Below are 16,081 nucleotides of genomic sequence, written 5' to 3'. Positions count from 1 at the left end.
CATTAACACTCCCCCGCGCATATTTATTCAGAAAACCTAAGGTCCTAATATAAGACGGCATATCCTTCACTTGATTGAGTATTAGGCCATTACAAAAAAAAGGTCATGAATGATTATTTTGCCAACCTATAGGCCTACGTCTTTGAAAGTTCGAAGTTTTGAAGGCTAATCTATTCATATCGATCATGAGCAATCACTTGTACATCTTCGCTGGATGAAATGAGCATCAGTGTATAGTCTCAATCAAATTCCGAGAACTTCTTATCAGGGGGATAATCACATACTTATCCTATGTACGCGTCTCGCACAACGCCACCCCATGTGACGTTTACACAAGGTTTTCTCCTTTTGCCGGTTGGGGGCGCCCCAGGGGGCATCGCCAGACAAAGGCCGCCATTTTGGACACTAGCACGCTAATCTAGCAGTGCCTTTCAGAACTGATTATGAGCAAGGGTGGATCCAGAACCCACTTTTTTGGGGGGCCCAAAAAAATATTGGTCCCCCCAAAAAAGTGGGTCAAAAAAATTACGGCGTGGGGTTCGGGGCCCGCTTAAGGGCCCCGAAAATTTTTTGGATTCTAGATGCTCTGTGGTGCGATCTGAGGCAATTTCTGTCCACTTTAACCAATGTTTTTTTGAGGAAAAGATGTTGGTGTACTCATTGCCAGCCTTTATTGCGATGTCACATAAAAAAAATAATGGTTTCGTTTGGGGGGGGGGCATGGCCCCCTTTGGGCCCCCTCTGGATCCGCCCTTGATTATGAGTGACAAACGTGAGGCACGGCCAGTTAACGAGTAAACAGAAGTATCGCCACAGTGAAAATGGACAGGGTTATTGACAGGCAACAGTAGTTAAAGACTCAGTACTCAACAGGCGTGTTGCTCATATGGCGGGCGATCAACTAGTGAGCACCATCCGGTACCCATGCACATACATTCCTACACCCTTAGCTATTTTTGTACGCGATAATCTTTCCCGTAAACTGAAAGCTTCAGTCTCTCCCAACGACTACAGAAGTCGAGCTCCTATACGTTTTCAAACGGTCAAACTGCTACATGTTCTCGTTCAAATCTTCGGAATTATTTGGTTTGGGCGCGACCCTGGAATGTCAATCTGAAATGGGCGCTATGCAAACCAATTAGACATTTCTCCGATAGATTTGCCAGCAAGTCGATGCGATATTTTGCAAGCTCGTGTTGGCAACAAAAACTATACTCATACACGGGAAGCCCGCAAGCACACCTGATTCACATGGGTATGCGAAGCCGTGGCCACCATACCGTGAAAAAAATGAACACCACGAAACAAAAGTGCACGATTACATCTGTAACGCTGCCACATGACAATAACCGGTTTCGTTCTACTTATCAACGACAAATTGTGCGTTAAATCGACTTCATCTCGAAATAGGCCAACCGTTTATTACACTACAGGAAATGATACATTTTGAAAGTCTAAACATTCTTTAAAATCCATCCATATACTGACAAGAGGTTAGTCTATGGAATACCCCCGGGCACAGCAAGGTTTGTTCGTGTGGCTCTGCACAAAATGTCTGCTCCTCAGACCTCAGACTAACAAGAGGCGAGCAACAAGGCAAATAATAATAATCATCGTCTTGAGTATCAAGGACTTAGATGGTTGCGTTATCGTATAACACATGATGATTCCCGTGCATTCTACTGCAGTGAAATCATGAGTCTCGATAACTCAAACTCTGATAACTCAAAACAACTGTTAAGTCAAAGAATCAATTCCCTTTAGTATAATAACAATGATATACAACCCTGCTTTACTCAAAACTCTGCTGAAGTCAAATTTTGAACCTGTTCCCTTGAGGTCCAATTGACTTATCGAGATTTCACTGTATATACAATTTGATGCTATGTGTCAACCCATCGCTTCTCCAGACATAGAGACATTTGGTATTATACCTGGTATACATTTGCTGGACTTGTCTTACCTCTATATATAGACTGGACTCATCACTCTCAAGCACATCGGTTTAATTTTGCCCCCAATCAAGGAAGCAGGGAGGACGGCAGGGCAATTAAAATCCCTCGGTCCCACGCCTCCTGTAATTAAATTGCCCTTCTTAAATACGCCGTATTTTTTTTTTTTACTTTGTTGTAATTACGACATGTGCGTTGCTACTCTTTATGTATGACTGTACATCCCGGTTCCGTAATCAGCCCATTAAAAAGGTCACGATGGGTTGAGTATAGCTGATCAAGGAGAAATTCAAAACAGCAAAATGCGTTACTTGGAATTCGGCAAATATCGAGATTTGCTGGACGCACTTCCTGCTACTTATATCATCGATAACAATGTTATTGAATGTTGAATAGACAGAACTTGAATTTCCCAGAACTAAAAGATCTGTCCGTAAATTGTTTTGCAAAAAGAGTCTGGTTATTTACACTGTGCATTTAAGTGTGCGGACAGCCATGCCGCAACGAGCTATGGGCGTTGATGAGAAGGTCGAACGAGGCCGTTCTAATCGTAAGGTTTTTGTGGTGGAGTGCTGTGGCCTCGTGATTTGGGCACTTGATTCGTGGTCTGTGGGTAAAGCTGGAGGTCGTGGGTTCGAGTCCATTGAAGAGTTCTTGTAGTCTGGTTTCCTGACCCTATACTTAATTCAGACGAAACGGAACAATCTATAGACGTCAGGAAATCATTTTGGTCCGGGAAACAGACTAGCTGGCTTGAACCCGTTCACGGATGTGTAACCAATTGCAAACAAATGTGGACTAACTAAATTTGATAAAATTGGGGGCAGTTTGTTAAAACAAAAGGTCAGGGTTGTTTTTCCAACGATGGTCAGCCGACCATCGTCGGAAAAATGCCACTTATCTTGAAAATGACAGCACACCAGGTGCCATGATTTCACAGGATGCTTGAGAACAGTATTTACTTACAGTAAGGTATTTCATAATAATTTTGTAGGTTTATTTGTTGATGTTTGCAAAAATTGTATATTACATTTAAGGCCGTGTCTGAATAACATGGCTGACGTCACTCAGCCAGCAGCAACAAACGGGTTCACGGGAAGTGGCTTCGCATACACTTGTGTAATTGCAAGTCGTAGCCACGTAATTTGGACGTGCCTTACTCTGACACTCGTAAAATGTGTGGACCGAAAAACAAAGATGCTGTCATATAATCAGAAGCCGTTCTCTGATGACATGATGTACAAATACCCGAAATCGACATTACCAATGGACATCGTTACTTTAACCCGCTATTTGTTGTGTTTGGACCTCCATTTCGCAATTTAAATGCCATTGTTATAAACACAAAACTGCATATTGTGATGAATAAGTGTCGGAAATTACAAAGACGTCTCACAAGCACTCGATGTATAAGCACTACCATACAGACCGAGTTGTCCCTATATTTATTTATTAAAGACTTGAAATTACCACTAAAACAGTTTTGGTTCAAGGATCAGTGACCCTTAAGGACAGGCCAACACCAATTGCCAACCAGGCACCACGTCTACTTTTCTCCCATCTTGTGATTAATGACCGTCTGCTAATACAGCTTGCCCTCCCTTACCCTCAGGAATAACGATTTTTCCCCATGTCGTACGCTTTACCAACATCTCGAGTAAACGCGAGCCCTTGTGTTACCGACTCGGCCCCGCTAAACGCCACGCTAGTACAATACACCAGGTCAATAATTGGGCACGGCCAAATTGTCTAATCGATACGCGCCGTAGAATCTTGACCGGTGATTCAGAAGAAAACATCAAACGTTCATGTCAAATTAACTGGACGTTTCGAGACTCAGATTCTGTCTGAGGGTTCAGTAACACAGAGGTTGAAATGAGTGATCAATGTTCCCTTGCGATTTAGACAAAAATCACTTGTAAAACTGCTAGCATCGGTTCAGTTTAACAATCATGTTGCGGTGCACTCTGAGAAAAAAAACACGATGCAGACCGAGTTATTTTCCACAACGCCATAATTAAATGATACGTAGCCGATCCTTTTTTTTTTATCATTCTGGGGTCTGAAATGTAGTTTTAAAAATTATTCAACATACTATTGTTTTGATTTAACTCCGGCCGTCTTCAAAAATTCTAATCAGATTTTAAATATAGAACTGTGGATACGTTATGACATCAAGAATACACGTGTACCCCAGATAATAAACGGGGGGAAAATTCAAGGGAGAAATGGATGACTATATTCTTTCGTAACCATGCATTATCACACCACTAAATCGCAATGATCTTATGATAAAAGCGTATAATGAAGTATTAATAAACCAAATTATAAGATTAGATTTTGCCACCGCCGGGATGCAACCATTAAAACCACGGCTTGCCCTTGGCGGCCATTACTGCTTTATCAGCCAATCAGGTTACGCAACGGCAGGGCGCATGCGCATCAGTGTTATACATAACAGTAAGGGCACCTTGGCAACGCTTACACAAGAATGAAGATGTCGAATGTGACCCATACTACTTGACAAAAAGAGTGAATACTAACCAAAATAAATACAGCATGGCAACCACGTTATAGTTGTATTTACATTTTCACCTAGCAACAACGACTGCATGTTAATGTCTGCTCGATCATGCTTAACTTAGTTGATTAGAAGCATTAAAACAGAATTAAGCAATGTACATGTATTCAGGGCTTTTGATTTCACTGTCGGACAAAATTAAGGTAAACTAGATTAAAAACATGTTCTTAAAGACGTATTTAAAACAATTTATGACATCTCAATTGGAAATAAACCTCACATACATTGTGAATACTCATCCACGTGTTCGTCGTTATAAGGCAAGAAAGACATCCAATTTGACCAATGTTTTGTAGTCTTGGACAACAAAATAACACGAAATATTCAATAGTGCTAAAACTTGGGGCTCTTTAACTTATACATGTATCTTATAACCTATAGAGTAGTAGGCATGAAATCATCTTTTAAGACAAAATTCCCCCGGGGATACATGAACATTACACATTTTTAAAATAAATAAATTTCCGATTAAAAAAAAGTGAAGAAAAAGATAGCATTCCCTATCGGGATACATTTTCTACATTTCTATTCGGATTGAACACCGAGGACTAAGAACAGCCATTTTCACCTTGGAATTGGCTATTCAAATTCAGAACAGCGACGCAGTCACAACCAATCACGTTCGTTCCATTGAACCTGCTCTTCTAATGCCGTTGGGGTGAATTTGTTTTCATCCCTGTATGACGCTCTTCTGGCGTCTTTTCCCTTTGCACGGTCGGCCTTTGATCCCACCCCCATCCTCCCACCGTGATCTCTAAATGACCTCTTCTCAAATTGCTCATCTTATATAACCCGAGGGTCATTATACAAGCTTTTCCTGAGCAGTCCAAATCACTAGGGTTTCCTAATTATTAGACGCCATTCTGAAGTAAATCATCTTGTTGCAAGCTCTCACGGATAGGTCTCCTAGCCAAGTAATGACATTTTGCAATCAATGCTTTCTCAATTACATGACCCTTTCAGGTGTTCTTAAGTAGTTTTATGGTCTCGGGTAAAACAAAATCGCATCTCGCACGATGTTGAACATCCAAAAATAACTTCTAATTGAAGGCGAACTCTGATTTTTTTTCTCAGGAAATGACTTTTTCCAATCGCAACTTTTGCAATCAAGGCCTATTGTTAGAGTGCTGCTTCCTTATTTTAGTCTCGTTTGATAAAACAAAACTGCAAGGCTATTTGTTCATCAGTGGATTTTGTTACTAAAGATAACCACGAAAGATTTGGAATAAAAGTCAATCGAATTATTGAGCCTATGGTTCTTTTTTTTTACCCTAATGAGGAAACTATAAAAGATCAAAATTGTGTTCAATGGAGACAACTTGGAAGACTATTCAGCTCAGGAAAAAGGTTAAGCAAAGAAAATATCTGCTTAGCAAATCAAAACAAATTTGTTACCAGTCAACGGCCATGCACAGTGCACTAACTGGCTGATTTTTGCTCACTGAAAAAAGCTGGTCGAGATTCAGCTTAATGAGCAAATTGGTTTGCCGGACGTAAGATCGGAGAGGGCTAAGGCCAAAAAAAATAATAGTTCTGCTTCCGATTACATGGCATTCTAAAATAGGGTAGGTAGGTAGGCAATTTTTTTTTATTTTGCCAATTTTTTATGTGTACAATCATATGGAGGCGTCTGCGTGTAGTCAAGGGTAAAACTTAGAAATTGATGGTTTTGGGTGTTTTTTTCTCATTTTGCCCATAAAAAAAATTAGGGGGACGCAGAATAGGGTAGGTAGGGAAACCGGAAGCAGAACTATTATTTTTTTTTTGGCCTAATTGTTAAAGTAGACATATATTCCAAGTAAAGGAACACGAACTAAATCCATCTTAGGAGTGAACTAGACGTACTCAATCGGACAGGAACCACATGTATATCTTTAGGTCGAGTTCCCCCGAACCCACCTTGCAAGATAGGGAGTTAAGGCGATGAGAGAGTTTCCTCGCAAGGCGCACAAGGTGGAAACAAGTATGATCATGGTCCGAATCTAAGTTTATGACACAGAATGTTGGCCAAGCTTGATTTTATGGTAAGCACTCTCTCCTCTTGCCAAAGAGGTTTGCGTCGAGTATAGCATGAGATGCTCCATCACGGCATTCTTCCAAATCGAATTGCATAGCAACCTTTTTTTTTGACCGTCTCCCTGTCATAAAACCTCTCATTTTCAACAGTCTGGTTTTAAACTCTGTGAATGTCTGTGGTCACTGAAGAAACAACCGTAGAACCTGTCGGTAGGTGAATACTCTATAGAAATGTTATCAAGTGTTTACCTATATGGGCCTACAACTTACTTCATCTCAGGAATACCCCTCTACAACAAATAGCCACGCCCCCCTAAATGGTCATTGATAGTACCGGTATGAACACTACAAACTGTGAAGACTTTTTGTCCATTATATGTTTCAGGTCCCTTCAAAATGCATTCGTTCTGAACTCTCCTGAAGGTGCTTTATATCCGATGAGGCTGACACACGTCTATCTAATTGCAATATCTGGCTTGAAACTAATAGACTTTTCGCCCCAGGCAAATTCATATGCAGGCCATTATACCTTCTTCTAGAAACCCTAATCCACGTCTATCATCAAGACGCACGAACCCTTTGGCCGATATGTAAGATATGTATCGTTTTCCTAACTTTTTATAACACTGTGTCGCCTTGCCTATGGCGTTGGCTTCCCTTTAGCAGGTGACTGTTGTGTATGTTACCCTCAACCATTTCATATTCCTGCTGGATTAGATATTGAATATTGCAGCTTTGCGTGTTTTGTTTCACCATGGCCGTTTTACTATGGTTTTCTGACGCCCAAGTCATTTTTTTTGGCCGTGTGAAGGAGTTAGTCGTACATGGCTCAAATGCCAAGATCAGATTTTGTTTCAAATTCCCCTTTTGGTTGAGTTTGTGGCGAGGTTCGGGTCGAGATTTTAAGTCATACACAAAGATGGTGTCCGCCCGGTAATATCAAGGTTCCTTGTTTCTGCCAGCACAGCAAGACGTACAATAAAAATCTGACTCGCGTTTGCAAACAACAGAATATGACATATAATCGCATACTGTAAGTGCAGCAACGTGCTGATGTTGTTGTTAGTTTTACTATGAGGCACTTTATTGGGCATAATATTTTATTGACTTTCACGCGGGCTCTTTTATTAGTGGTTAAACATGTCGGCCTAAATATGTCGGCTATTTCGATTTTCCCCGTTGTTTTCGTATCAGTGAAGCGTCTAAGTGGTTGTGATAGCGGCATAAGTCCTTTTAATGGAAGACGCAAAGAGAAGAGACATTCCAAACACTGTTTTTATTGATGATTACTAATGGTTACAAAAACTACCTTAAACAATTCTTCATGAAGCATTCTATCGGCTACTTGGGATAAAGTAAGCTCTTTGTTTGCCAGGATCCGATGTTAAGACCCATCTAAAGGGTATGGGTGTAGGGGATTTCGTATGACAAATGTAGAACAACCAGCGGTCACATTTATATGCACTTGGGTATAGCCTGGTCATTCTATACATTTGGAGTTCATCTTTTTCCTGTCCCTGTAATCTGATGTGTATGATTTTATAATTCTGATGCACTCCTTGATGCAGTCGTCCTATATATGGGAATAAATGTGTGCTTGACCGGTGTAGAAACTTTGTTTAAGACCAGATGGAGACTGGATGCTGATAATTACCCTCGCCTTCGGCTCGGGGAATCAGCATCCAGACTCCAACCGGTCTCAAACAAAGTGTTTAACATCGGCCCAGTACATATTATTTCCCATTCATAAATATCTTTCAAAAATTATAGTAAAAAATATAACTTTTCAACGATTTTGTTCAACAATTTTACCTCATGTTTTTCGGGACACCCCTCTAGCTATATTATGGCATATCCAGTCTCGCAAGTGTCGTAAACAACTCCTTGTATGGAGATTGGCGCACGCGTCGCGCGTACTGCGCAATGTCGCGCACAACGCAGTTGTGCCGGTGTATTGTGAATTTAGGACTATGACATTTTGACTAACTGGTAGTATTGCGCATGCCTACATGAGGATTGTGAACGTTCAACCAATTAAACGGTAAAAGGCACCGGATGTCATATGAGTCACAATTTCATGTGACACTGGAAAAGTGTTTAAGACCAGCCCGCCGATCTTTGTCAACCGTTTAAGACCGGCCACGTGACGGGCTCTCGACCAATATGAATGGGTAAACTGTCTTAGGTATTTTGTGAATAGTTAATGAAAATAGCAAACTACCTACCCAACAAATTAAAACAAATGTCTGAATTCATTCTCAATGATACTTGAATGTCGAATTACAAATTATCAAGGTAACAGGGACAGGAAAAAAAATGTCCCACTTTGGACCCTATATTTATAGAATGGTCCATGCAGATTGGGCTTGGTGCCCCTTGAACGTTACAGTAAAATACACATGCATGACTCTCGGTTCCTGAACAGTGACAGATGAGGATCCAAGATGGTTCCCGGAAAATAGTGCCTGAGGTTACGGTTAATTGAAGAATTCATACACAAACTTATTCGCATATGGATTCTAATGCACTTCTTTCTATTCGGTGTACGCGATCCTCTCAGGAGCCGAGCCGTGTTGTGACAAGCACTCCCCGGTTCTTTGAACCATCAGTTGGTTTCCCCCCAAATTGTTTAATTAACCTCCGGGCAAACCCCCACTAGACCAAGGGTAACAATGGGTGCCCAAGCCCACCACTGGCAGGTGAATTCACGGCTCTGTCACGCCCCGCTAACCGCAATATACCGTGAGAATGAACCGTTAAACGGTATCCCATTCATAACTTTCACCGCCTTTTCCACCTTTATTTCCACCATTCCTGTGTTCCCCATAGGGGTATAATTCAGGTTTTATTTTGGTAAGGAAAAATGGGATAAGTTTTTGCTGTTTTTTCTTCTGATAGTTTTTGACTTTTTTTTATAATAAAAACAACACTAGTCATTAACGTGTTAGGCCTGAAGGATTTACGAAAACATCCTTTCAAAAGGGACATTTTCTGACAAAACAAGTATATAAAATATATTTTACAGATAGGTACAGACAAACCAGGGGAGGTCTAATAGCGTATTTTACTTCAATGTTGTACGTCGATTAGAAATATTTTGGAGACGTGAACACAAACTGCAATGAAGATTGAATGGAATGGTTGTGACAGTAGAATATATATGAAGATGCAATCTATAGGTCGGAAAAGTAGGCTTGGTCTGTACCTTCTATGCTGTTGAAAGATTTGTGTGCAGTGTGTACAACATTATATATGCTTTAGATCATGTTAATGTGACGTCATAACAAAGGCCAACCAACACAAAACTCAAACATTTAAGCATAATTCGCATCTTATTTTGGCCACATTAAACAATTTATGCCACCACTTTAACACCAATCACATTTCAAGACATCCGATGCAGTTCCGAAGAAAACAATTTCCTGAAAAAATGGCACAACGTGACCGCAGCATCCAATTTTTAAACAAAATGTAGCATGCATGGTCCATACTCAAAGAAATCAACGGAGGCATCGCCAATTCCATCCCAAATTGGCCAAATATGGATTACCATGGCAACGGGCTTACCTGCGTAGCTGTGTAGAATCCACTGTACTCCTTGACTGGTGAAAACGCAGAGGCAACGCAGAGGCAAGACTTCAGCGTGACGTCATCGTCACGGCCCAATCAATGATAGGATAGCTTCTGTGATTAACATAAAGAAAAGATCCGCGATGTTTACAATAAATGCGACAAGCAAACAACACCAAAACCAAAGTCAAACAGCCACAATAATCACTCAAAGTGAACAGTAAACTAGTTATTTGGGCAATACTTAAGAATGTAGACTATGGGAGTAATTAGAGAACTGAGGTTGATATGTGAGTTTTTATTCGGAGGTAGTTGAAAAACTGAGTTAAACTATTACAGTGATATAATGATGACAAATTGATTGTACAGGGACACAATACCTTAAAATTAGGCCCCCAGTTCCTGAAAAATATAGAAATATTTGGTATAAAACATCTCGAGGTCTTGTTCGTCTTGATCTTTTATATTTTTTTTTTTATGTGGGACGTACATCATGGATAAGAAGGTCCGAGACCCAGGGTGAGCATGTCTCATCTTATAATGCATATAATGTTCAAAAGACTTGATTATAATTGTGGGATTACTATGTAGTATTTTACATTAATTTTATAATGGGACTACCTTCATGTATTGATTGAGAGTCAAGCACAGAGCGAGCCTGTTTCATCTTGTGCATTTGTTTAGTATTTTTTTAAATTTGTTTTGATGTATTGATTTTTATACAAATTTGCTAATTTTGAATGTTTTAGGCCTACTGTAAATTAGTCAATTTATCCATCGTCTTTGGCTCTTGCGCTCTTGTATGATGTATGAAATAAATAAATAAATAAATACATACAAAAATATAAAAAAATACATTATAATTATGAAGCGGTAATCTTTGCAGATTGCAGCACATTCTTTGCTTAGTAAATACATGTATATGATTAAATTGAATCGAGTCGAATTGCTGATGAGATGCCCATACACTTTACCCAGTTCATCAATTGAACATTTCCCACAAATGCATCAAGTCTAAGCAGATTGGTTTATGCTTACCGTCCATTTAACCCGAAATAACCAAAACGTGTGAAAGACCACCACGCACTAACCAAACCCATACAAAACATCCTATCCGATTCCATTCGGAATGGTATCAGGTCCAAGAAACAGGTGCCATATTCCTTTATGAATGTACCCAGGTGGTGCTATTGTAGGAGTATTGTTGACGGACAAAAGATGACAGACAGGACTCTAGCATTGTTGGGACAGGTGACCTGTGACACCCATTTATGAACGGGTATCCCTAGCGTAAGTTTTCTTCCATGTCCGTTTGGGTTGGGAAGATTGAGCATCATACCAGCTCAGCGTGGTGTGATAAAAACTATACTACAGCTTAAATATAGTATTGATAAATTGTGTATAATAGTTTGATCAATTGTGTATATGTAGTTTGAAACGGTACTAATAGCTGTTTACATGAATGATAATAAGAAGCAGGTATTGTACACAAGCCTCGGCTTTCCTTTACGGTGCCCGTCATTTATCGCCATGGTTTATGTAAAATTTGTAATGACATTTTGATGTCATACATGCATCTAATACAAATATTGCCTCTAATATTGGTTCCGAAAAAAAATGAACTCGCTGAGACTTACTCCAGCTTTATATTATTGATACATTTTGTAAATGTAGTTTGAAACGGTACACTAGTATAACTGTTTACATGATTTTTTTTAGTATAAGTAAGCATGTATGTACAAGCCTCAGCTTTTCTCCATAGTGCCCATCATTTGTAAAACCTTAATGACATTTAGTCATACATTCACTTAATAAATCACTGATGCGTTTCTGCCTGTAATAATTTGTTCCAAAAGAAAACCTGAAATCGCCGAGGCCTATTGTTTACAACATTTCAAATAAATAACACTTTCCCTAACCTAAATCTCAAGGACTGAGAGTCTAATGCTCAGTGTATACATGTATCGATCTCGGACAATCTTTGTTGAAAAACTCGTTACAAAAACCCACCCAAGCGCGCACAGATCAAACAGGTTGCCGGGCGAGGCGCGTCAAAGCACCGGCATTGAGACAGGAGGGTAGGCGCTGGGAGCTTCAATATTGACCGTACTCCGGAGAACAAATAAACCATGATTCGGGAATACGTCACTTTTTTGGCGGACAAAGGGATGTCGATGCATGTCCACGCGGTGAAAGTGTAAGAAGTCAATGTTTACTGGCCAGACCACCTGTGGTTTGTTTTGATGATGTCTTTCTCTGTTTGAATTAGTCTGGTTGGAAGCAATGAAATAAATAATCGGAGAACGAGTTCTAACTGTCGCACTCTACAGAAAAAAAACAATACAAACTATTTTGCTAGCATTAGTATCTGAAATGGTTATAGAGTTAACTCCATTTTTCAGTGCGTTGCTCTTCATGCTCATATCATTTTTTTTCTTTCCGCATTGACAAAAATGAGTAACGACACTTGAAATGAACGTTCCTCTTGCATACGTGGATGTAGTCTTTCAAGCAACTCTTGTGTTTCGTGTCCTGCATATACTTTCCGTGTAAACGTATATACTGGCATTCTTCACTCCACAGTGCAAACAAGGTATACATTTGCATAGGTTTCATGTCATCAACAATGCATCATCGCCTAAGTAGTCCATTATCTTATTGGTAAGGGGAAATAGCGAAACTTGGTGTTTGTGTTGCGACAACCATAGAGCAATGCGACAACCGAGTAATATACGTACCAACGGCGTATTGTCTTTTATAATAATGAATCTCCAGAAAAATGTGCACTGTATCAAACACAGAACAAAACCACTCTGCAAATGTTTATCGTACGTAAGAGCACTTAACTCTGTTACTAATTAATAACGTTCCACATCGAATTGGATTAGTAGGCCTGCTTATGATCGAGAACTGGGGCGTTTCTCTTAATCGGCATTTCATATTTTAAAACGTCGTTTGGAGTTTACAAATTGTATCAAATCTTCATATTTCTATTTCAATAGGTTTAATCTTGCAAGATTTTCACCAACCTGTCACAACTATGATGTTAAATTAGGATTGACTACTCTAGAAATCAGCTTTATATGGACATGCTTTTGATCTGATATCGGAGTTGTTGTTTTGGTGGTTGTTTTCTTCGGTGTACATCATCATCCCCATACATTGAGCATAACACGCAGCATTTGGAGGATGTTCAATACCAGTTAGGAATCCGATTTGGGGACATTTAAATGTAAACTGTGAAATTTACCAGTGGACAATGTTGGTGATTTCATATCTGACTGAAGAGTTACATAAGTGACGTGTAGAGAATAAGAGTGCAAACGGTTAGCGGTAACCATGTATAAAGATTGGAGTTGATTTGGTAATCTTGCTTTAAACCCATAGTTTATCCACCAGAAATGTCACCAATTTGCAACGATGTCTACTCGTGTTTCAGTTCTTCGCAAATAAAGCTCACCGCTGTCATCCCCAAGCGAACAATGGCTGTGATTAGTACGGTCTAAGCAGAATAACGGTTCTTACGGATTACAGTTTATTCCGTACAAAAGGGCTTTTCACTTTGATGCCTCTAAGCTCCGTCAGAGATTTATTCTACAATACATCTCCAACGGTGAAGAATGTACTACGAGTCAGTAAACCCACTCCTCAAAAAGATGGATACTATGAACCGCAGAATGTAAGAACACAATACACGTACCTCACAAATATTTCGTGTCTGACACTATACACATATTTTGCAGCTTCCGTACCTATATCGTTTGAATCTATAATGACGAATGATATTGCAATTATTGCCCAAGGTCTCAATTTTTACTGACAACTTTCATGGTACATGTTTCAAAGTTATTGCCGTACACATTCAATAATGTGTATGTAGCTTCCCTGTGCACGGAACAGGCAACGGATAGTAATGATTTTCCAGGAAACATTTTTTTACGAGTTTTGAGAAAGTGGTTCGAGGGATGGACGTTAATCAACACAACTACTTCCTCCACGAAAAAGAAATCAATAAAAGAGCATCGACAATATTTTCCCGTTACCAAATAAATATAATCATGGCAGATAAATATAATCGTATAAAAACATGTTATACCAAGCTCTCGAAAATCAAACAACATCACTTGACCAATATGGCAATTGTATAACTCCAAAAACCATCACTTGCAATGCTTAGAAATATATGAATTTGTTATGTTATTGAATACATGTACTGAGTTCCGGATGAGGACTAGCAGCATTTTGGTTATATTTACAAGAGAAATTATTTCCCCAAAATATGGGAAAGATATTGAAGCAAAGCAGGTAGCGGTATCTGCTCGAAAACTTTTTTTTTCAAATGGCTCTTTAATTTCGCCAGGAGAGGAAAATAAAGAGCTGAACTCACCTGCAGTAAGAATCTACAATAATGCCCTTCACCGGAGTTTGGCACTTGAGCTCCGCCGTGTCCAGCGAGGTCCTCCCCGTCGAGAATTCGCCGGCAACTGGCAACCGACTGGCACTCCCCGTGCCTCGCTCTTCACGAATTTCAAAGCACCGATATTTACTCTCAGGGTTCGTTTATCTTCTGACGATCACCGCTCGAGTGTTTCTTTGTAAAAGGCCCTCCAGTTGAGTTGACTAATCCCGGCTACCGACTTGGTTGGTGGTGTCGTTCAGTGTTGCTAAATCATACACCAAAGCTATTCATTGGTAAAGCTTATGAATATGAGCAGTTGCTTGAGTGGCAGTTGAGATGATACTACTGGCACAAGCTTGCTGCTAGTCACTGTTTACCGTGGCCTAGAATTCCAGGAGTCGATTAACCGTTTTCGTTTTCCCTTCAAACTCGGCAGGACCTGTGTGTGGTACAAACAAAACAATCGATGATGGGTGTTTTAAGAAGGCGAATCATTCTAAATTTATAACTAGGATGTCGGTAAATGCTCCTTGAAACGTGCCCTTCTTATTGATTACAAAGTCTTCGCTCAGTTGAGCGTGAAATGTTGGCTCAATGGAAACTAATCGATTCTGAAAGGTAAGCAAAGGCGGTCGGTATCGATTATTGACCACAGCACCCTCGCGGTTATTGTGTAGCGGTGTTGGCTAAATGGTCTTAGCGTTTAAGAAGATCAATACCCGCATTCTTGATAAGGAGCCATTAGTACATTTAGGGCGGATCGTGAATGCGTCTTAATTGGATTAGCATTAGGAGCACATTGTCTGATGAATTGTTCTCCGATTAGACCATATTTTCCTTCCTCTATGATTAGACGAATGAAAATGTTATACGCCTAGGTCTGCATCGCGCATGCCAACATCAAAGTTTGCGTAAGTCACAAAAAAATAAGTAGCAAGCGGTTCAATCATGACGCTATTTAATAGCCACATGGTTTGATACACTGATATCACGTAAAAACAAAACACTACACTGAATGAGTGCCAAAAACACAAGACAGCGCCCTCTATCGTCTAAATGTGAACTATTGCAAACTTTGTATAATACGCCTTAGACGAGAAAAACTGTGCATATTTTGAATTTAAAAAAACCCATAAATATCAGATCGATATAAAGGGATCACTCGTCTTAATATCTTAAGGCTGACTTCTTATTCACTTCTTTATTAGTTTGTTAATGAAGCCTTTGAATGACCAATCCAAATGATGCAGGGAGCCACGGAGATGGTGTAAAAATAAACTTCATTATTATTTTCTGACATCTTTCAGATAACTCAAACATGAACTAAGCAGCTCAAATTTCTCACAACTATACAGCGAAATAATAAAATAAATCTCTTTTTAAGCCCGCGTTTACGACCAGATGATTCAGCTCCGGTTTTTGGGTGCTGACACATTTGGCGGTAAAACTATCAGCTTCAAAGAAGCAGGAAACCGGGTAATAGCTGTAAGCATCGCTACAGGTGGTCGTGTCTCGAACCCGGCGATTTGAAATTCATCAAAATAATAGAAGGGTTTATTTCTA

General features: G+C 39.8%; 1 protein-coding gene across 3 annotated transcripts in view; it reads right to left on the bottom strand.

Annotated features, from left to right (window-relative positions):
* Nucleotides 1-16,081, bottom strand: part of LOC119736014 (gamma-aminobutyric acid type B receptor subunit 2-like) — a 40,041-nt gene that overhangs the window by 14,077 nt on the left and 9,883 nt on the right. For all 3 annotated transcript variants that reach the window (XM_038209995.1, XM_038209996.1, XM_038209994.1), the window contains exons 2-3: nt 14,507-14,957; nt 10,117-10,233 (exon numbers count right to left, since the gene is read on the bottom strand). The gene's annotated coding sequence lies outside the window, so the exon portion shown is untranslated. The remainder of the gene's footprint in view (nt 1-10,116; nt 10,234-14,506; nt 14,958-16,081) is intronic.

This window comes from Patiria miniata, unplaced genomic scaffold (assembly GCF_015706575.1).
Source record: "Patiria miniata isolate m_02_andy unplaced genomic scaffold, ASM1570657v1 HiC_scaffold_29, whole genome shotgun sequence".
Classification (NCBI taxonomy): domain Eukaryota; kingdom Metazoa; phylum Echinodermata; class Asteroidea; order Valvatida; family Asterinidae; genus Patiria; species Patiria miniata.
This window is presented reverse-complemented; position numbering and strand designations above follow the sequence as displayed.